This window comes from Canis lupus, chromosome 20 (assembly GCF_003254725.2).
Source record: "Canis lupus dingo isolate Sandy chromosome 20, ASM325472v2, whole genome shotgun sequence".
NCBI classification, from domain to species: domain Eukaryota; kingdom Metazoa; phylum Chordata; class Mammalia; order Carnivora; family Canidae; genus Canis; species Canis lupus.
Window position 1 is genome coordinate 54739892 of NC_064262.1, and position 22651 is coordinate 54762542.

The window sequence follows — 22651 nt, forward strand, 5'->3', positions numbered from 1 at the left end:
TTTGTTTACGGCTGTATCCTCAGCACCTGGGCACTCAAGAATTCTTTGTTGGATGGATGGATGGACGGATGGATGGGTGGATGGATAAATGGTGCAGGGGCCAGGAGGCCATGCTAGTCACCGTGCAGGGGACACGATAGCTTCTCGCTGTGGTCACCTCGCCCTTGGTGCTTCCCCACTGCCTCTGGAACGGATGAAATGTTCCCATTTCACAGCGAGCACGTGGAGGCTGTGGATCAACAGCTGAGGGGGGTCTCCCTCCGTGGTCCTCGGGGCCCCAGCAGGTGTCCAACAGGAGGAAGGGACAGAGGGGTCACTGGTCAGAGCCCAGGCTGGAGGCAGGGCCTTAGTTCTCAGTCTGATGGTCTCGGTGGGGGGAAGGGATGGTTGGCCAGGCCCAGGTCTCCTCCCCCCTGGCTTCCCTCCCATGTCTCTGGCCCCCTCGTGTCCTGTGTCTCCCTGTCCCTTCCTTGGACCGATTCCTGCCCATCCCCCTGGAGACTCCAGCGGGACCCAGTCTGGGCGCAGCAACTTCCCCTCAAACCCACTCCTTGTCCAGGGCCCTCGCCTCCCGTCCACGGCCCGCTTCACAAGCCCTGCCCACGAGCCGAGGGGCATCTGTCTCTTCTTTGCATGTGCTGTTCCCTCTGCTGGTGACACAGTTCCCCTTTGGAGGAACCAGCCCTGGAGTCCTGCCCGACCTAACGATGCCCCCTCCCCGTGTCAGGTACCCCGAGCACATCTCACAATTGAGATGGCACAATTTCAACGATGGCGCCGTTTGTCCAATTGTTGGCTTAACCGTTATCTTCCCCACACTAGCTGCTAAGCTCCAGGGGAGCGGGGGCCTCAGCTGTCCCAGCAGCTCGAGAGCCCAGCACAGAAAGGGGCACTCAGCAGGGGCTTAATAAGTGTTTGTTGAATGTTTGACCAGGGTGGGTGGGAGGGAGGATGGGGGGACGAGAAGGGGCAGGATGGTGGGGGGCTGGGTGGAAGACGGATGGATGGAAGGGGAGGGGAGGAGGGGGAGATGGGTGGTGGGCTGAAGGGTGGCCGGGTGGGTGGAGGATGAGGGAACCGGTGGAGGGGTGACAGGTAACGGAGCCTCTGGTTGCTGAGCTGGGCTGCCCCTGGCAATGGGCTCCGGCCAAGCCCCCATCCCCAGCCCCGCCAGCCCACCACTCTTGAGGCTCTGAGGGCTCCGCAGGCCGTGCGTGGGGTGGGCAGAGACGGTGCTGCGGCCCTCTGGCTCCTTCCGCAGGGCTCAGACGTCTCACGTGGAGCCGGGGGAGCCAGGCCCGCCTTTGAGATTTATTTCACAGCCCCCCCCACGCCCCACGCCTGTAGCTAAGCGCATCCTCCTGTCGCCTGGCGGCTCTTAGCCTGAAAGCAATCCCCCCCCACCCCCCTGGGCCCAGTCCACCCGCCTTTACCCTCTCACTTGATTCAATCCTGGGCCGCCCGCGGATTCAATTATTCTGCTGCTGGGGTGGCCGGCAATTTTCTTCTGGGGCTGGGAGGCTGCTTTGGTATCTGTGTGACTTTGAACAGCACAGCGACCCAGAGACAGAAACACAGAGACAAAAAGACGAAAGGAGAGAGACAAATGGAGAGACAGACAGAAGCACAGAGAGAGGGAGAAGGGCGGCTCACCTCACTCTGAAGGCCTCGGGCTTTCAACTGGTTCAAAACGGGGGCCACTGTGCAACGATTCCAGAATTTCCCTCATGACCTCGTTTCACTCCCCTGTCCTTCAACACACACAGAGACACACACACACACTCTTCAGGACACAAAAATCAAGACAGTCTTTGTTGAGGACACTGTTAATGGCCAGAACAGCTCTGAGATGGAACCGGAGCTTGTTGGAAGGTAGTGAGCTCCTCATCCGGAGCGGAATCCAAGCAGAGGCTGTGCACTACAAGTTCCTTTCGGATTCCAAGTGTGTTCAGGGTGCCCACTTCTTCTGCATCGAGGCCTTTAGTTTTTTCTGAGCACCTGTTAAGTACTGAGGCCTGGGATGGAGGGAGTGAGGGGACAGAGAGGGGACAGGGACATGGCAGGTCGTTCCGGGCCTAGTGGGGCCATGGGGTTGAGCTTCTCCCCCAGGGAGGTGAGAGCCCTGGAGGACTGTGGGCAGAGGGAAGGGACCTGAGTCGGGTTCCCCCCTCGGTGGCTGCCAGGGAGCATCTTGGCCCCCCTCTGGCTTTGGCTGCGTGACCTTGGGCTTGTCCCCTGCCCTGCCCTGGCTCCGGGGGCCAGGCAGGGCCCTCTGTGCGCACCCCCTCGTCCCCACCATCAGAGCCTCCTCGGGGGACCGTCGGTGACTCCGGTGCCCCGCATCTCGGGTGATTATCTGTGCGCCAGCCCTCCCGGGAGCTTGCACACAATAATGAAATCACCGAATCTCGTGATCGGAGACTTAAGGGGGGGCGTCCTCGGCAGCCGTCGCCTGTCCCCGGAGAGACGTTCCCAAGGCTCCCGCAAGGAGAGAAGACACTTCCTCCTCATTCTGCCTCCCCTGCCAGGAGCTTGAGCAAAATCAGCCGCTCCCTGGAGACGGATCTTGTGGGACTTTCTTATTCATTCGGGCTGTGTCGTCGGAGTCTCTCCGGTCCTGGCCACGCGCCCTCCTTGCCGCGCGGCTCCGGGCAGCTCCCCTCCTGTCTGGGTCTCGGTTTCTCCAACCTGGTTCCTGGCTTCTAAGCTTCCTGCGAGGGGCTGCATAAGGTGGGGTCACTCCCCGAGAGGCACAACCTTTCCCTGTGCTCCCCCACCCCCGGTTTTTAAATTGTGGTCGGATACCTATAATGTAAAATCCACCATCTGAATGATTTTTGAGTGTCCGGCCCAGTGGCATTAAGTGTCACCCCATCCAGCCACAGAATTTTTTTTTTTTTTTTAGAATTTTTTTTTTGATCATCCCAAACAGAAACTATATCCATGACTTTTGCTTTGTTGCAAAACTGAGTATCTTGGCAATGCTGAGGTCCTCCATTGTTTTACGGGGTCGCACAGGACGCGGCGCAATGGGTGGATCATCCTTCGAGTTCTTTTTTTTTCATTTTAAAGATTGTATATATTTATTCATGAGAGACACACACACACAGAGGCAGAGACAGAAGACAGGGAGAAGCGGGTTCCCAGAGGAGACCCCAATGCAGGACTCGATCCCAGGACCCCAGGATCACGCCCTGAACCCAAGGGAGAGGCTCAACCACTGAGCCACCCAGGCATTCCCATCCTTCAAGTTCTAATCTTCCCTCATTCCTCCCGGGTTTTCTTTCTTTCTTTCTTTTTTTCCTCCCGGGTTTTCTAAGCTTCCTACACTCTGCAGTTTATGCTCGTGATCACTAAGCGGTGGTGGGGCCGAGAGCTTGTTTTCTGGGGTGACATCAAGCATCCTTAGCTGCAGGTAGGGCGGCACCCGCCAATGAGACTGGATGTGGGGGGGCAGGTCCCGGCAGCTCTGTTCGGGGCTACACCGTGAAGGAGGTCGGCAGGGGTGGGGGGCTCAGGGATGGGCCTGGGCAGTGGGCAGGAGACATCCTCTCTTTACCAAGCGTTGCTGGCCAGTGACAAGCGCAAGGTCACGGCTGAGTCTGCAACGCACCTGCCGGTGCCTCGGCCTGAGGCCTCCTGATGTCTGTCTGCTGTTCTCAGCGGGGCTTTTTCCTTTGCCTTAAGAGTGCCTCCGGTTGTCGGAAAGGAAAGGCCAGCAGATCCTCAGCGAGCCTCCCTAGCAAGGGGCCGGGAATAGGATGGCAGGGAGGGGGTGCTGTTCTGAGGGCCCCCGCCGGTCCCCCCTCCAGCCTGCAAGGCTGGAGGAACATCCCCTGGCTCTGAAGCCCTCCCGAGAAGGTGGATAGAAAAGGAGGTTAATGGGATGCCTGGTGAGGTGGAACTCAACAGTTTTTAATCAGGAGAGGCTGGCAGCCACTTTCGTTGGTCGAGGGGAGGCAGCTAAAGTCTGTGAAGCAGAACTTCTTTCTTTTGGGGACAGCCAGCGGAACGATTCCTCCTACTTTTATTCATATTTAAGTGCGAGCGCGTCGTGGTGTGGCGAGCGGTGGTGATGGTGCCGTAGCAGATCGCATCTGTCAAGCCTGCCCCGAATCCAACCGCCGGAAGCACGGGGTGCTGGTTTTTGCTCACAGGGCTGCAGATGAGCTGGGCGATCCTGCTCGTCTCATTCGGCCGCAGACCCGCCTCTAAGGTCCACTTGGGGCGGAGAAGGCAGCTCCTGCGGGGCTTGGCAGGGCTCTCTTGTTCGGGGGGAGGGGCAGCTGGCCGTTGGCTGGGACAACTGGATTTCCTTCCATGAGCATCTTCTGTGAAGGGCAAGGATGACCTTCTGGCAGACTAGCCTGGGGCTGCTCGCACAGGAGGGTGACCAGAGATACGCAAGGCCTCTTGAACTTGGAAGCAGATTCTGTGCCTGTGGAACCTGGTGACGACTGGGGCCTCCGCTGACACTTGGGTTGCAGGCTTTTGAGAAATCCTGAAGCAGAGAAGCAGCTAAGAGACTGTGAGATGATAGGCAGGTGTTGCTGTAAGCTGCTAGGTCTGTGCGCATTTGTTACGCAGCACTAACTAGCTGACACACCTCTCCCCAGACTCCTGGATGTGCAGAGCTCCTTCCCAGGTCCTCTCTGACAGGGTTGAGGTGGCCCTGATGGAGATCTAAGGGCAGGAAAGGGCACTCGGTGGTGTCCTGGTGGGAACCCACTCCTAAGGAAAGAGGGAGGGGGCTGGATTCTAACACAGGGCTCAGTGGGGATGGAAGAGCTACCTCACTCACTTTGCCTGTCTTGCTGTCTAGCTTGGTGATGGGGACCTGAACTCATTTGTGAGCAGAAACCAGGTGAGTGTCACCTTGAAGCCCCGCTGGGGTCTGCGCAAGGATCGGACTTAGGACAAGATCCTTGTCCCTGAAAGGAAGCAGAACTGCACAGAGCGGTTGTTCAACATCGCCGCCTTGGGGCGGCCACAGAAGCAACAGCAGGAATGGCCCATCCACCTCACCACTCCGCCCTCTCTCCGTCAGATGTTTGAGAAAGCATGACTGAGCCGTGGACGCAGAAGGGTCTCGGGGGTCCTGGACAACTTGAGGGAAACGTCAAGAGGCAGCCAGTGGGAACCCGTGAGATTTGTGGGAAGAATGATGGAGGACGGACTGTATCTTGACCATCTTCGCTTTAGCCTGTCCCGCATCCTTTCTTCTTTCGGGACGGCACCTTGGACTTTCCTTGGTGGGGGGGGACCTCCCGTGTCTTGCTTTTGGTTCACGAGGTTCAGGCAGGCTTGGCTTGAGCCTGGGCACCAGGCCAGGAAGCTATGGCCCAGGGAGCAGCCACACTCATATCCTCTTGAGCTCACCTTTGTGTGCAAAGCCATTTATTTATTTATTTGTTTGTTTGTTTGTTATTATTTATTTATTTATTTATTTATTATTTATTTTGTGCCTCAAGACACTTATTTATTGGGGACACAACTCTGCGACAGGGTTTTTTATTTTTATTTTATTTTTAACTTTTTTTTCAGAAGGCAAAATTTTTCTTCTTTCTTTTTTTCCAGAAAGCAGAATTAATGCAGGACTCAACCTTTACACACGGGGACTTGGTGAGTAAATATGCAGCCACCTGGCCCTACAGCTGGGCTAACCCTGAGGTGCATCCTCCTCCGCAGTATCCTAGAGCCCCCTCCCCTCTGCTGCCACCCGCTCATCCGCGTCCCCTGTGTTGGCCAATTTCCTTCCCGGGCTCACTTTTCTCTTTTCTCTCCTCCTTGATGCCTCCTGGGATCAACCAATACACTATCTTCCCTGCCCCACCCCCCAGATCCTTGCCTTGGGGTCCCTTTTTGGGGAAGCCCAGTAAAGTTAACGCAGGGCTGGCCCATCAGAGGATGCTGAACCTCTCTGGCTTCAGTGATTGGCTCAGGGTCACCCATCATGACCCAAACTGGCCCCAATCAGAGTGAGCTTCTGAACATTTGCTGGGTTAAGGGGGGGGAGGGGGAAGTTCTGCTATGGGGGAGGGGTGGGGAAGACACTTGTTTTCCTCCGAGTTGCTGGGCTGATGGGTCGGTCCCTAGTCTTCCTAGCACCTATCTGATCACCAAGAGGGAAACACTTCCCTGAGAATGGAGCGAATAGAAAGGAAAATATGGTCTGGCGTGATTCGAGCACCTGGATCAAACCATGCCTGCCGCTCTACAGTTTGTTATAAAAGCCATCTTCTTGCTTAAGAAGAATCTGAATCGATTCTTTTTTTTTTCTTTGTCACTTGCAGACCAAACAGTCCCGGCTATGGAAGATCTGGAGCTGGTACAGCTGTTCTCCTGGGCACCATATGAGTTTGCTGGGGCTGCCATCACAAAGTACTAGGGACCGGGCAACTTCCACACCAGATATTTATTTTCTCACAATTCTGGAGGCTAGAAGTTTGAACCAAAGTCTTGGCAGGATTGTTTTTTCTTTTTTTCTTTTTTTTTCGGAGGCCTCTCTCTTTGCCTTGTAGATGGCTGTCCTCTCCGTGTCCTCGCGTGATCCTCCCTCTGTCTCTGTCCTAATCTCCTCTTCTTCTAAGGACACCAGTCCTATTGAATCAGGGTCCCCCCTAATGACCTCCTTTAACTCAATTAGCTCTTTAAAGACCTATTTCCAAATACAGTCACATTCTGAGGTCCTGGGGGTTAGTTAGGGCTCCCACGTGTGAATTCAGGAGTGGGGGGAACAAGTCAGCCCATCACGGGCAACAGGCGGGTGATCTCTATCATGGAATGAACAGAACCCGTCTCTCTGAACAACTGTCTTGACTGGTCCCAGAGGTGGAAGGTCCAGGGACTGTTGGGGTGATGGGCAGGGGGCGGGGGGCGGGGGGAGTCGCTAAGCCTCAGAGCACCAAATGCTTCTCTTATTCCTCCAGCCCAAGTGCCTCATTGGGTCACAGCCCAGCCCCAGGCACCCCAGAATTTTTCAAGGCTCCTCATTACCTACAGCAGAGCCCTGACTCTCTCCACCTGGTGTTCAGGTCTTTTGGTGGTTTATTCCCCCTCTCCTCTTGATGCCCTAACACCCTTGTGTAGCGTCCAGCCCCCATGCTTTTTGTGCAAGTCCGTCACCCACCAGGTCTTTTGCCTCCCCCTCAGTTCCTCCAAATTCTCCCAGTATTTTAAGCCCCAGGTCAAATGTTACCTCTTCCAGGAAGCCTTCCTGGGCTACCCTTGAAATCTCGTAGGGCCTAATAGAAGATTTATCCACTGCCAATATCTGGAGGGCTTGGCATAGTTAACATAACCCTCCCGTCAGCCCTACAGTGCAGATTCCTTTTTCCCAAACCCATTTTGCAGATGAGGAAATGGAGGTGTAGCAAGATTAATCCCTGACCTGGTATTACAGGAGAGGCTGAGCGGAGGACCTGGCGCGCGAACCCCACGATCTGTGCTCCTATCCCCTACTCTCTGGTTGGTGAGTGTCTCCGTGATGGATGGGCTGACCTTCCTTGCCTGGGTGGCCCTGGCACGATGCCTCCTCCAGGGTGCAGGAAGCTGGGCAGACACGGGGAGAGGGAGGGATGAAGGGCGCCAGGGCGGAGGAAGGAGGGTGGCGGGCAGCAAGAGGCTAGGGCGAGATTGATCATCTGCAGAGCTCTGGGTCCGTGTGGCCACGTGGCCGGTGGCTTTTGTGGAGATACGTCGCGTTGCAGACTCAGCACTTGGCTGGCTTCCTGTCACTGCCGCTGCCCCAGCCTCTGCCAGGAAAAGGGCCTAGTGGGGCCTGGTGCTGCGGGGTAACCCAGGCCGGGTCCTCTGGAGCCTCTGTCGGGCAGCGTGGCTTTCTCCTCCGCGGCGGGGAGGGCGGTGATCTGTGGCCCGATGGACTTGGGTTCAAGTTCTGGCTCTGCCACCTCCTGGGTGCCTTTGGAGTGCCCTTTGACCTCCCTGTGCTCCTCCATGCTCTACTTTGTCACACCTTTCTCGGGGCGGGGGGGCTGTGTCAGCTCATGCGGGCGTCCTGGAGGCCGGTGCCGACGTCATAAGTGGCCAGCGAGTGAGACCCAGAGTAATAGTAATGATGGTGGCAAGGGGGGCACAGGCTTTGCCATCACGCTTGCATGGGTTCGCCTTCCAGCTTTGGGAATTCCAGACTGCGGGCAAGTTATTCTGTGTCTGTGGGCCTCAATGTTCTGATCTGGGCAATGGGTACAGTGGGGGTGTTTCCCTTTTCGGAGGCCCGAGAAGGTGAAGGCCGTGATGCCCGGAAGTGCGTCCGATGACATGGCCAGCAGCAGTGGCGCAGATGGCGTGAGGGTAACTAGCCTGTTGACTTTCAGAGAGAGAGTGTCCCTGTGGGCTCAGTGTAACCCATGGGGTCCTGAGACTCGGAAAGGGGGGGGCCGGAGAGGAAGAGGCGGGGAGACGGCAGTGGGAGGGCTCCGCCTGCCTTCCCTGCCTGTGAAGATGGAGGGAGGGGCCAGGGCCCAAGGAACTTGGGCGCCCCTGGAAGCTGGACGGGTGTCCCCTGGGGCCTCCAGAAGGACCAGCCCTGTGGACCCTTTGGCTTCAGGGCCCCCCCGAGCCGTGTCTCGCTTCCAACCTCCAGAAGCGTAGGGTAGTAAATTTTACTGCTGTTCTTTTATTAAGAGCATCATACGTTGTGGTAGTTTGTTACAGGAGCTGCAGGAAAGGAATCCGGGCATTGAGGGCCCGGCGGTGTCCTCTGTGCTCTGCCCCCTTCCGTCCCCCCTGTCCTTCCTCACCTGCCCCCGGCTGCCCTATGGAGCAGGTGGAGGGCCGGCGCTCTGTCAAAGACTACATTTCCCAGGCTCCTTTGCATCTAGCTGTCCAGGTGTGGCTGTGTGATGGGGTGGGGTGGAGGCGGGGTGGGGGTTCCTGGGAAGGTCCCTTGAAGGAGACAGTCCTCTCTGGAGAGAGCCTTTGTCCTTCCACCCTTCTTCCTTCCTGGGGCTGGAGCAAGGGTGTGATGGTCACTTTTGGCAATCATTTGGCAGTAGCTGAATATATCATCCCTGAATTAATAGAAGTAAGCCATACATATATAGGAGAGAAGAATGGGGAGGGGTGATAGGAGAGGGGGAGAGAGAGAGAGAATCTTAAGCAGGCTCCACGCTCAGCACAGAGCCCAATGCAGGGCTCGATCCCACACCCCTGAGATCGTGACCTGAGTCGAAATCAAGAGTCAGATGCTTAATGGACTGAGCCACCCAGGCGCCCCAAGCCATCTGTTTACTTAACAAGCATCGAATGATCACTTGTTGTGCGCCACTGAGAGCACGTGAACAAAACAGATAAAAATTTCTGCTTTTGGGGAGCTGACACTTGGAGCAGGTGATGAACAAATACAGAGTCAGGATGTATTAAGAGCTAGGGAGAGAAAAAGGGAAAGGGTATCAGAGAGAGAGCGCAGAAGCATCAATCAGCCTGGTTCTTGGGAGAGGTGCTTTTTGGGGACGCCTGGGTGGCTCGGCCGTGGACGGCTGCCTTCGGCTCAGGGTGTGGTCTCAGGATCCGAGATCGGGTCCCCAATCGGGCCTGCTTCTCCCTCTGCCTGTGTCTCTGCCTCTCTCTCTCTCTCTCTCTCTCTCTCTGTCTCTCATGAATAAATAAATTAAATCTTTTTTTTTTAAAGGTGCTTTTGAGTAAAGACCTCAGTGATTTGTTGTACAACAAGAAGAATGCTTTGCAATGTTGAGGCAGAACCATTTGGGGTTTCCTGTTACTTGCAGCCAAAAGCATCACCGGGAGCGTTTCCTTCTGAGTTCCCTTCCTTGAGTTCTCTCGCCACATCCACGGGTGAGGCAGGACGTAGCCAGCCTACAGATCAGGAGACTGAGGCTGGGGCGGGGGGCGGCGCTGACATGTCCAAGATCCAGCACCAATAAGAGGGAGAGCCAGGACTGGAAGCCTGGAGTGGGTGCTGGGGGCCTCAGGAGGAATAAGGCAGTGACCGGCGTGATCGGGGTGGTGGGGGGCAGGACGATGCAGGAAGACACATGTCCTACCTCCGCACCTTCTGCTTCCTCAGTCTCCACTGGCTGTGATGCCTTCTGCTTCCGATGATCCCAGCTGCAGCCACACCTCCTCCGGGAGGCCCCCCCTTAGATCCCCATGATCGCAGTGGGATCGTCATGCCCTGCGGCTGAGAGCTCAGGGTGTTGGGGGACAATCGTGGTCCCTCCTCCCTTCCCAGCCTTTGTGCCATCATGTTTATGCATCGCGCTGGAAAAAACTGATTACATTCCAGCCTGACCTTCTCCCTGTCGGCGGCGCCCATTACCTCGTCAATCACACGGCTCAGAGGGGGAAAAATTATTTTATCTTTAACGATACTTAAAACTGCTCGGCAGGGCCATCGCGGGGACTGGGTGCGGGCGGCCGCTGGGTGTCTGGATCTCTGTGTCCCAGAAACGGCTCGAACGTTCTGATTTGTAGACTTAATTCCCACCCTCCGTGGCCACCCCATCTCCAAAGGGGGTGCCCGCCTCTCTATGGCTCTCTCTTTCTCTCTCCACCTTGACTTGTCTTTCTCTCTCTGACTCCCTCTCTTGCCATCCGTCTCTCTTTCTGTCTCTACTTCTCTGTCTCTTTCTGTCTTTGTCTCTCTCTGACTTTGTTAGTGCTCGAGGAGACCCAAGGGACCTCCCCAGGACTGAGGGCTCAGCCACTGTGGACGCCCACAAATCATCTTACCCTCCCCACCCCCCCAGTGGTGGAGATACCACAATCACACCAGTTTTACGGTCCTGGAGACTCAAGCGCAGAAGAGAGGCAAGCCTCTTTTGTCAAGGGCACCCGGCAGTAATAAGGCTGAGCAGGTGACAATGGAAACCCATGTCCATTTGTCACCAGACCTGGTCCCTGCGAGCAGTCTAACCTGTCCCTGCATAGAAAGGAAAGACTTCCCTCCGAAAAGCAGGTAGGATCTTGAAGGCTTTGCAAGGCTCAGACCCCATGGTTGGGTTTGAATCTCAATTTCAGCCACTATGTGGCCTTGGGCAAACATTGAACATCCTCTTGCCTCCACTTCTTTGTCAAGGGGATGGGCTGTCGTGGGGCTGTTGGGAGCTGCGGTCCTGAATATCATGGGAGGACTGTCAGATAAAATACAAAATGCCCAGAAACATCACAAATAACTCTTATGTATAAGTATGTCCCAATATGGATGGGTGGGACATACTTATACTAAGAATTCATTTGTTGTTTATCTGAAACTCAGACTTAACTGAGCCTCCTGTACGTTTATTGCTCAATTTGGCAACCCTCACATGGGGCTGTGAAGGAATAGAAGCTTCTGGACACGGTGGGGCGGACTCATTTCCATACACGGTGCCAGGCTCTCATGGCTGCTGTGGGTGCAAGCAGGAGGTCTGCAAACCCCGAGCAGGCTGAGAGATTTTCCGGCAATATAGCACCCTTGCCTCTCAGTCGTTTGGAAATGGCCATGTCCGTGGGACTTGCCTGTCTTGGGCAAAGCTGACCAGACACCCAACGTCTCGAGAGGTGACAGCAAATGCGGTCGGACTCAGGCCACCGTCTCCCAGGCCTGTCCCCCTGCCCCCCTCCCCGCCAGGGCTGGCCCGCCACCAGCCACCTCGTCGCCGCCCATCCCGAAGGCTGGTGGCACCTTTCTCAAGGTGTCAGTATCTCGTGTTCTAAATTTCGCCCCAGAAATCAATTAGGGCTCCGGGCGACTTGATTATAAATCAGCTATTTTCATAATTGTTATGTCTTTAATAAATCAAAGCCATGCACGTCGCCAGCAAAATGGAACTGATCTCCGGGGGTCATCCATTCCCCGGGGGAGACAGGGCTGCGGCCACGCTGCCCGTCCTCCTCCGGAGCTGGAGCCGCGGCCCGCCAGCCCAGCCAGGGAGTTCCTGGACCCGGGCCGGACTGTTCCATTACAGAATTGCTTAAGCAGCGTTTTAAATAACAAAAAGGGATATCATTTAATTTTTTCGCAACGTGGAGATCAATACACTGTCCTTCAGATGGCATGACGGATCATCTTGGCCGGCTTCTCCGAGTTAATCCAATTTCCCCTGGTCTGGCTGCGACGGGGCAGGCCGGGCCAGGCCTCCCGCCTGCCGGCGCTACCCAGCCCGGGGTGCTCGGGCTCCCCGTCTTCCCATCCCAGCCTCGGGGGCCCGTGCTACATATGGGGGTGTGGGAGGCAGGGAGCTGGGCAGGGACCGCACCCAGGAGATGCTGAGTGATGTCCGGGGACATCTGGTTGTCACATGGAGGGGGACTCCTGGCATCGAGGGGGTGGGGGCCAGGGGTGCTGCCCCCCCGAGAATGAACGGCCCTGAATGCCAGCAGCGCTGAGATTCATGGAGGGCAGTTTGGGGTGCCCCTCCCTGTTGTCCATCTTCACCCCTGAGCCCTGTGTCCTGGTTGTTCCAAAGCTGAGAGGGATGAAGTGGAGAGACCCTGGGTTCGAGTCCTGCATCTGCAGCCGATGGTTCTAATCCAGAGAGAATGGGCTGTTGGCTCTTTCCACCATCATGGGGGGCCTCTAGGTCCCCAGAGCCTGGAGTCAGTGATTCAATCCACCTACTGTATATTGAGCACCTACTGTATACCAAGCACCACTCTAGGTACTAGGAACTCAGCCACTGAAATGGAGAAAATGCCTGTTGTCCTGTGGTTTAGATTCTGGTCAGGGGAGAAGGAGTCAGAGTGTAACTACGGGAAGGAAGAAGGTGATTTCAGAGCTCAGTGGAGGAGATAAAATGGAACATGCGTGGAGGTGAGGCGCCCGGACAGGGAAGCCCTGGGTGGTGTCTCAGTCAGGCTTCTGCAGGGGAACGAAATAGGATGGATGCAAGTCTAGAGAGAGGAATTTGTTGTAAGGAATTGGCTCCCAAGATTATGAGGCTGAGAAGTCCTAGAAGCTCGAGAGCAGGAAAGCTGATGCTGTAAGTCTCAGTCAGAGGGCAGGAGAAGACAGATGTCCCAGCTCCACTAGTTAGGGAGGGAGGGGAGGAGAGAGGGAGACAGAGGGAGACCGAGGGAGACAGAGCGGGGAAGGGGAAAGAGGAGGGGAGAGAGGGAGGGAGGGAGGATGGGAGAGAGAGAGACAGAGGGGGGAGGGAGGGAGGAGGGGAGAAAAGGAGGGAGTGAGATAGAGGAAGGGAGTGGGGGAGAGAGGGAGGAGGGGAGAGTAGGGGGAGGGAGGAGACATAGGGAGGGAGGGAGAAGGGAGAGAGAAGTCTCTTTTTGTTCTGCTGGGACCCTCAGTGGTATGGACAAGTCCCGCCCACCCTGGGGAGGGCCATCTGCCCTACCTGAGTCTACCGATTCCAATTCTAGTCTCTTCTGCAAACCCCCGCTTCCCCCCAAATACACCCAGAAATAATGCTTAACCAACTGTCTGGGCTCCCTGGGGCCCCATCACCTTGACACCTGAAATGAACCACCCCAGGAGGGCTGCCCTGATGAGGCGTCAGGGAGCAGGAGCCCTCTGGTGGCAGCCGCGGGGAGGACAGGCTGTGGGCTGTTGAGGGGGGGAGGGGGGATATGGGGGATCAGGGCAGAGGGCCCTGGGCTGTCCCCGGAGGGCAGGGCGGAGGGCGGAGGGCAGAGGGCGATACTGGGGTTTCAGACCAGAGCAGAGGGAGAGGAGGAGAGAGGAGCCGCCAGGCTCTGGGTGGGTCTGAAGCAGAGGGCTCAGGACTGACTGACAGAGCGGATGTCACATGGGCCGAGGATAGAGGTCCTAGGGGCACAGGGCCCGTCACATATGGGAGCCAGGGGGAGTGCCCCTCGCGGGCCCTCAGCGTTCCAGTTCAATGGGGCCCAATCTCCTGTCTCACCACAGCCCATGACTGTGTGACTCCAGGCTCAGGCGTCCCCGACACCTGGATGCTTGCACGCCCGGTTTCAAGGTCAGTGTGCAGCCCACAGCAGGGCTGCAGGTTGACGCGCGTGTGAGTGGCCTCTCCCAGCTCGAGGTGGCACCTCAACCTTGCTCTAGTATCCCTGGTGGGGGAGGTGGGAGGGGATAGAGGGGCCTGAGTGGGGCGGGGGAGGTGAGATCTGACCTGAAGCCTCCCTGGATAAGGAGTAGAGAAATTCTATTTTCTGGGCTTTGGGTGGGTTTGGGCAGGGGCAGAGTTAGGGGAATCCTATGTAACAGGCGCAAATCCTGGAGTCTGATGGAAACGTCTTCTAGTTTATTCTTGTGGCTGTTGCAATAAACTATCACAGACCGGGAGGTTTTCTTTTTAAATTTTTACAAAAATTTTATTTATTTATTTATTTATGAAAGACAGAGATAGAGAGAGAAGCAGAGAAACAGGCAGAGGGAGAAGCGGCTTCCTGCAAGGAGCCTGATGTGGTACTTGATCCCAGGACCCTGAGATCATGACCTGAGCCAAAGGCAGATGCTCAAGCCCTGAGCCACCCAGGTGCCCACAGACTGGGAGTTTATTTTTTTATTTTTATTTTTTTAAATACTTTATTTATTTATTCATGAGACGCACACACACACACACAGACACACACACACAGAGGCAGAGACACAGGCAGAGGGAGAAGCAGGCTCCATGCAGGGAGCCTGACGTGGGACTCGATCCTGGGTCTCCAGGATCACGCCCTGGGCCGAAAGCAGGCACCAAACCGATGAGCCACCCAGGGATGCCCCCAGACTAGGAGTTTAAACAACAGAATTGTATTCTCTCACAGGTCTGGAAGCTGCAAGTCTGAAATCAGGGTGTTGGCAGGACCTTGTTCCCTCCAAAGTCTCCAGAGAAGCCTTCCTGCCTCTTCCAGCTCCTGGTGGCCCCAGGCATCCTTGGTGTGTGGTGACAGGCCTCCCATCCCTGCGCCTGCCCTCCCACGGCCGTCTTCCCTGTGTGTGTGTGTGTGTGTGTGTGTGTGTGTGTGTGTGTGGCTTCACGTGGCACGTCCTCTCTGGGTGAGCATCCCCATAAGGACACCAGCCACACTGGACTCGGGTCCATCCTAATGACATCATCTTAATTCAATTTTATTTGCAAAGACTCTATTTCCAAACGAGGTCACGTTCATAGGTGTTGGGTGTTGGGGCTTCAGCATATCTTTTGTTTTATTAAAGATTTTAATTTATTTATTCATAAGAGACATACAGAGAGAGAGACAGAGAGAGAGACAGAGACACAGGCAGAGGGAGAAGCAGGCTCCACGCAGGGAGCCCGACGTGGGACTCGATCCCGGGGCTCCAGGATCAGGCCCTGGGCTGAAGGCGACCCTAAACCGCTGAGCCACCCGGGCTGCCCAATTCAGCGTATCTTTTCGGAGGGGACACAATTCAAGGGGTAACACCTGGCCTTGGGACCTCCTGCCTCTACGGGGCAAGCTCCTTGGACCTCTCTGAGCTCCCGTTTCCACATCTGTAAAACGGGGTTGTGAAGAACACCTTGACGCTTGAAATGACAACACTGGGGTAAAGCACACAGCACGGGCCGGCACGGTCAGTTCCTGGCAAGCGGACTGCAACTTGTGCTGGTGTAGACACCGCCCTCCCTTTCTGCTTGCATTCCCTCGGCTCTTCGGCGATCTGGGGCAGGCGGGAGAAGTTTGGTGAGTGTCTAGGGGCAGCCAGGAGGGAGATGGAGGGCTGGATGACCCCACTAGGACCCAGCTGGCCCACGTGAATTCGTAATTTGTGGTGGGTTGAATAAAAGTACTATTTCTAAGTAGGCCCCACACCCAGCATGGAGCCCAATGCGGCCTGAGCTCATGACCCTGAGCTCAAGATGTGAGGTGAGGTCAGGGGTCGATGCTTAACCAACTCGGCCCCCCTAGAGGTACTATTTCTAGAAGGGTGCTGGAGGTGAAGAGAAATCCCTCAGGGGTGGTTCAGCACCCTGGCTAGCGGCAGCGGAGCGGCCTTCCCGCCTAGAGCCCAGCAGGCGAGGGCACGCGGGTCCTGGACCCCAGGGAGAGCTGTGTGGGGAGGGTCACCTGGCCACTGGAGCCTCTGGGAAGATGGAGCAGCCCTGCAGGGAGAGAGCTGGGGGGACGTACCTCCCCAGCCCCCTGCAGCCCGTCTCACGCCTGCCAGGTTGCTTGGTCCATCATGTGCTTTGGGGGAAGCTGACTCAACCCTCGGTCCCAAGAGAGAAGCACCTTCTGGCCTCTAGGACTGTGAGGAAACAAATTTCCAGGACGGTCTGAGCCTCTCGGTTGGTGGTAGGTACTCTGTCTACTGCAGCCCTTGCAAACCACCACACCTGCCTTTGGGGGAAATTTTTCTTTTCTTTTCTTTCTTTCTTTCTTTTTTTTTTTTTTTTGAGAGAGAGAGAGCATTTATGAGTGGGAGGAGGGGTAGAGAGAGAGCGACTTCAAGCACACTTCCGGCTGAGCGTGGAGCCCGATCTGGGGATCGAGCTCACAACCCACGAGCTCACACCCTGAGCCGACACCAAGAGTCGGAGGCTTCACCGATGGCACCACCCAGGCGCCCCATACACCCGCCTTTGGAAGTGAGGTGTGGCTTCGTGAGTTGCTCTGGCTGATAAGCTGCGAGCAGAGGTGGTGTGGGTTCCCTCCAGGTGGGAGCTTTCAAAAGCCAGAGGGCAGCTCCCCACCCCACCCCCCTGCCTCAGGGACCGCTGGCGCTTTATCCATCCGCCCCGACAACCTGCACATGTAGCGCGAGTCATAAATAAGCCTGGGCTGTTTTAAAGCCACTAAGATCTGCGGACTTGCTCTAGTTACTACGGTTGTGTAGATGCCTGAGAACGTAGTAGCTTCAAATCACAATTTATTGCTGCTCACGGTTTTGTGGGTGAGGAATTTGGGGGCTGCGTAGCTGAGCAGTTCTGGCTTGGGATCTCTCGCGAGGTCACAGCCAAGCTGCTGGCTGGGGCGGCCTCATCTGAAGGCTGGAGCGGGGCTGGAGGAGCTGCTGCTTGGGAGCGGGCTTCCTCGCTCGGCCCCAGGCAGGAGGCCTCGGCTACTTGCCACGCGCGTCTCTGTTGCTCTGCTTGAGCTTCCCCTCCCCGTGGTGGCCGGCTCCCCCCGGGGCAGCCGATGCAGGACACAGCAATGAGGACGCTGAAGCTGATGCTTCCACTATATTCCACGGGATGACACGAGTCAGCCTTGATTCAGTGCCGGAGAGTCTCCACGAGGTCACAGATACGGGGTGGGGGTGTGTGTGACTCTATAGGGTGGCTTCTCACGGAGCCACCAGCCCGTCCTGAGTGACAGAGACACTGGCAGCACCGGCTGGCTACTGAGCTTCCGGAGATCACCTCCGCCTCGTGAACCCAAGTTTTCCCATCTTTGAGAGAGGGAGGTCGGTAAGGTGGGCAGGCCTGCCGGGCAAGGGGGACTCCCCAGGGGTAAACTGAGTCCGCGGACTCCATCGCAAACCTGGAGATAGGTTCACAGGGGGGAAATCTTCTCCCCCTTCAGCCCCTATCCTGGTTGCCTAAGTTGAAGATTGAACCCAGGAATCTTGGCCAGGAGACCCAGCGGTGCTGAAGCATGGGCGCCAAGTTTGTAGGGTCTGGATGACATCCGATGTCTCGTCCCGGCTCTAACCACCCACCAGCTATGCGGTCTTTGGCAAGAGGCTGCATGTCTGCAGTTTCCGTTTTTCTTAAATCGTGAAGCGGTGCTGATGCTAGTGCCCACCTCATGCGGGAGCCGGGGACTGACACTCACCTCATCACAGGCCCAAGGAGCTTGGTCCTTACCAGCCTGGCCGACAGGAAGCATTGCTAATGTCCACTGTGAGGACCGTGGCCAAAAGGGCCATTGGGGAAACTGATCCCCACTCCCCGTGGGGGCCCAGACTCACCGGACCCTAGAGCTGCCAGAGGTTCTAAGGATCCTGCACTCACATCCTCTAATTTTCTAGGCGGGGACCCTGAGGCCCGGGAGGAGGAGCAGACAAGACTGGGCTTGGGTAGCAGACAACTCCCTGACCTCTCTTTCCAGGGACCCCACAGCTGTACTATCTTTGAACATGACATTTGAGCCAAGGAATTAGGGGAACGGGACATGGGTGGTTAGAAGAGTGGAACAGGCCTGCCAGGTGTGGGCGAAAACCCGGGGGTGGGGTGGGGTGGAAAAACTTGGGGAGTCTGGAGAAGAGGCTGGGATTCGATCCCAGAAGAGACAGCGCAAACTTGGACTCTCAATGAACAGCTAGAATGCTGGATCAAGCCACTCTTGAAGTCCACCCCGCTTCAGAATTAAATGCAAACCCGATCCCCGTTTGCCTCACAGGTTGCTGAGGCTGGGGGACATTCAGGAAACCCACAAACTCTGTGGGAAGAGAGCTGGCGAGCTGGCGAGGCGAGCTTCCTCTCTGGGCTGTTGCTTGCCAGGTTGCCCGGTTTGGACTGAAGTCTTTGGTGGCCGGGAGCCATGGAAGGTGCTGGAGCAGAGCACTAACTCCCTGAAGCCCTTCAGTGATTTCACTTTTCTTTCCGTGACTGGCTTGGAGAGGGCCTCAGGCCGGGAGCCGGCCGGCTGGGACCCCCCAGTCCCCCCCAAGACTGGCTGCTGGGCTGTCATCCCTGCGGGAGAGCCTGGGAACCGGAGGAGAATGACCCTTGATTGTCACAGAGGCCTCTGCTCTAATTTCCCAGAATGGGTTTTGAGCGGCTAATGCGGCCCCCGCTGGGCAGGAGATGGAGCTCCCGGCAGGGCCTCCAAGCCTAGAGCTGGAGGCTCAGCCACTGCTGGGGCCTTACCCCCAACCCTCTCGCTCACTCGCTCGCTTAGTGCCCCCCGGGCCCACGGAAACCTCCAGTCCCCGGAGCTCTGCGGGGCCGGGCGGGATCCCTGCTCCTTTGGACTCAGCTGAGCCAGCGGTGGGGGCGGGTGGGGAGTGTGCCGCCCCAGGCCCTGCGGTGGGACTTAGGTCCGGGTTTAGGATTTAGAGGTGGTGGGTCTGGGAGCAGCCCAGTATCTCCTGGGGCTGGATGTGGAAACTGAGGCCCCGAGTGGGGCAGCATTCAGCATCCCAGCCTGGACCAGGGCTCAGCTGGAGCTGGAGCTCTCTGCCTGGGTCGGACTTACTCAAAGGGGGCAGCAGGCCAGTGTTTGTTGAATGAATAAAGGAACTTCCCGATGGCCTCCATGAGGCCCACGACAGTCACCATGGTTCTCGGCATGCTCCACTGCTGGTAGGACTGATGTGGCTGTGACCTTCTCCCACCAGGTGCCCAGAAACTAGGTGGGGGCACTGGAGCTATGAGGCTTCTCTCCTAGTCCCCCCAATCCTGCCCTGGCAGGTGGAGGCCGCTGTGGGGGTGGAGGGGGAGGGAAGGGCTCCGTGTGTGGGGCCTGAGCCAGGTTGAAGGTGGGGGGACAGTGTGGGGGCTCAGCCAGGCCAGCTTGGGGTCTGGGGTAGGGCAGGGCCTTGGTCAGGAAGGGGATGCCGGGGACACGTGGGAGGTGAGGGTCATCTTGTCTTCCCAGAAGGTTCTTTCCATATGAGGTTGTGGCTGTGACAGTTACAAAGACCCAGGAGGGACAGATGTTTGTGGAGACCCACCGGGATGCCCATCTCCCTCAGGGTAAAAGCCCAAAGCCTCCCGGTGGCTCTTCTCCAGCCACATGCACCTCCTCTCCCTGGTTCCAACAGGACCTTTGCATGCGTTGCGCCCTCTGCCCAGCGATGTCCACGTAGCTGGCTCCATCACAACTTTCAACTCTCTTAGTGCAAATAACACCTCTTCCAGGAAGCCCTCCCCGACTTCCCTGACTTAACTAGCATTCCTGGATTCCTCGACTTCATCGTTCTATGTGTTTTGGCCCTGAACTTAATCATCACCTGACATCCTGTTGTTTGTTTATTCGCTTGGCGTTCCTTCTCTGTCTCTCTGCTGCGCGGGACGAGGGCCGGGGGTGAGACTGTCTTGGCCACCCCCCACCCACAGCGCTGGGCAGAGTCCCTGGTACACAGTGGGTGCTCGGTGCATACCTGCCAGTGGAAGGTGGGTCCTGCCTTTGGAGCACCTTCAATTAATCATTGAGAATAAAGCGGCGCCCGAGCGAGGAGCACACTTGGCGCCGGTGTGGGGCGCAGCCGAAGCTGCTGCACCTGTGAGCCACCCTCTGTCCAAAGACACCGGTGGTCCCGACGTTTCTTCACTTTTTGCTTTTCTTCCGGGGCCTTGGTGGCTGGAAACGGCAGGGGTCTTGCTGGCGTCCGAGATGCTGGCCCGGGCACAGCCTCCGGACACCAGGCTCTCGGAGAACCGCGTGGGATTGGACGCCTGGCCAGGAGGGGTCGCCCGGAGGGCCGCATGGGGGGCCGGGGGCACCGCTGGGTGCTGGCGCTGGAAGCCAGGCGCAGGGTTCCCGCAGCGGACGGGCCCGGGGTGCTGCACAGGGGGGCCGGGCGGGGGTCGGACTGGGGCAGGCGGGCCCCACCCTCACTCCCACCCTCACCCCCACCCTCCCCGGCTCCCCAGGAGCAGGCGGGTACTGGCCACCGGCACGTGGGCACCCGGAGGGGCTTCCCAGTGGAGGTGTCCCCCAGGCATGGAGGGAGAAGGGCGTGTAGGGTGGGTGGAGGCTTTGGGGGAAGGAAGTGTGTTCCAGGCGGAGGGAATGGCAGTGCTGCCCCGAAGCAGGGTTCCGACCAGCCCAGGCGCCCCCCCTTCTCCTGGGATGCCCCCCCAACCCGCGGCCCCACCCTGGCCCCCCTCCATCCTCAGGACCCCAAGTGGGTTCCCATCTCCGAGGGCCCCACGTGCTCCGCCCCGGAGCCCCGGATGTTGACCTCGCCCTGGCTCTCAGCACGGGCCCCCAGCGTCGGCCTGCCCGCCTCCCAAAGCCTCTTCCGTCAGCCTCCTCCTTTCTGCCTCCACCGGGGCCCCCACCGCTGCCTCCTCCCTGGCCCCCCAGCATCCCTCATGCACCCTCTCCTATTGCCCAAGGAGGTCACAGTCTCCCCTCCAGCTGCACCCCCTCAAATCCTGTCCCTTGCTCCTTCCCACACATCCTTCAGGTCTTTGCTCCCAGTCGCCTCCTCCAGGAAGCTTTCCACGGTGCCTTCCCTCGCTGGGTTCAGGCCCCCTTACCCGAGCGCCTCCCTCCCACATCGGCCCCACCACCCCGTTTCTCAGGCCGTCCCTGTCCTTACACAAGGGCAAGCGTTTTTGTTTTTTTAAATCTGTTTGTGTCTCTTCTGTGTCCCGTGGGCTCAGGCACACAGCAGGTGCTCAATAAATATCTAGTGAAGGAAGAAATATCCGCGGGAGTGAGAGCCCAGGGTCGGATCCCAGCCTCCAGGCACTGCCTGGCCCCTTGCATGGCTCATTTCCTCGGTACCAGGTACCAGCGGGACCAGTGCGCTTGTGTCCCGACAGGACAGGACAGGACAGGTCGCCGCGGGGCAGACCCAGAGGGGGGGTTAGAGCGACCCGAGCCCGTGGGCAGGACGGAGGGGCAGGGGAGCTCGGGGACAGCCCAGCCCTGGGTGGGGCGCCTCACCCTCTGGCTTGAGCCCAGAAGGGGGGGGGCTCACACCACAGCCTCCGATTCTGCCCTTTCTTTTGTTTTTTAAGATTTTATTTATTTATTTATTTATTTATTTATTTATTTATTTATTTATTTATATTTTATTATTTTTAATATATATATTTATTGAAGTTCGATTTGCCAACATATAGTGTAACAGCCAGTGCTCATCCCATCAAGTACCCCCCTCAGTGCCCGTCACCCAGTCACCCCATCCCCCTGCCCACCTCCCGGATTTTATTTACTTATTCATGAGAGACAGAGAGAGAGGCAGAGACACAGGCAGAGAGAGAAGCAGGTCCCTGGGGTGGGGAGCCTGATGCGGGACTCAATCCCGGGACCCCGGGGTCACGCCCTGAGCCAAAGGCAGACACTTCACCCCTGAGCACCCCCGGACGCCCCATGATTCCTCACTATCTTAGGAGAAGAAATGACATCTGCGCAAACTGCCTCCTTTCATTGCCTCTGGGCGACAGAACGGTTTGGGGCGTTATTAAATGGTTTGCAAGCACAGGGGCGCCCCCCCTGCCCCCGGAGCAGAGCTGTCATGAGTCCTGCCCCCCCACTGAGGCTTCTGTGCCCTGCCCCCTGTGAGCAGATTGGGGGGTGGCACAGGGGTGGCTGTGTTGAGCTCAGGCCCTAGGGGCTCATCTCCTGATGACACAAGACTCCCCACCCCAAGAGTCATCAAAGAGGATAAAAACCAGGGGGCGGGACAGGAGGGGGCACAGGAGCCTCAGGGGTGCCTTTTGCCCCGAAGGGAATGACCCTTTGGCATCTGCCGTCTTGTGCCCCGAGCCCAGAGCTTGGGGTGAATTTGCTCGTTTCATCCTCCTGCTCCTCGGTGGTGTTGGGGCCACCATTGTCCCCGTTTTACAGATGCAGGAAACGGGGGCCCAGGGAGGGGAGGCGAATTGCCCGGGGCCACACAGCATGATGGTGGCAGATCTGGGATCCAGAGGTGGGCAGGCTGGCATCCACCGCTGGAGGACCCTTCCTGCTCACAGCCCTCCTGGCCACCCCTCCTGTCCCCAGGGCCACTGGCAAAGTTGAGGCTCTGAATGCTGGAGCTCCGTGAGCTTGCCTCCGGCGCCCCCCATTCTGTCCACCAGCTGCCCTTGGGCTGCTGCACTGCTTTGTTCCAGGCTGGTCA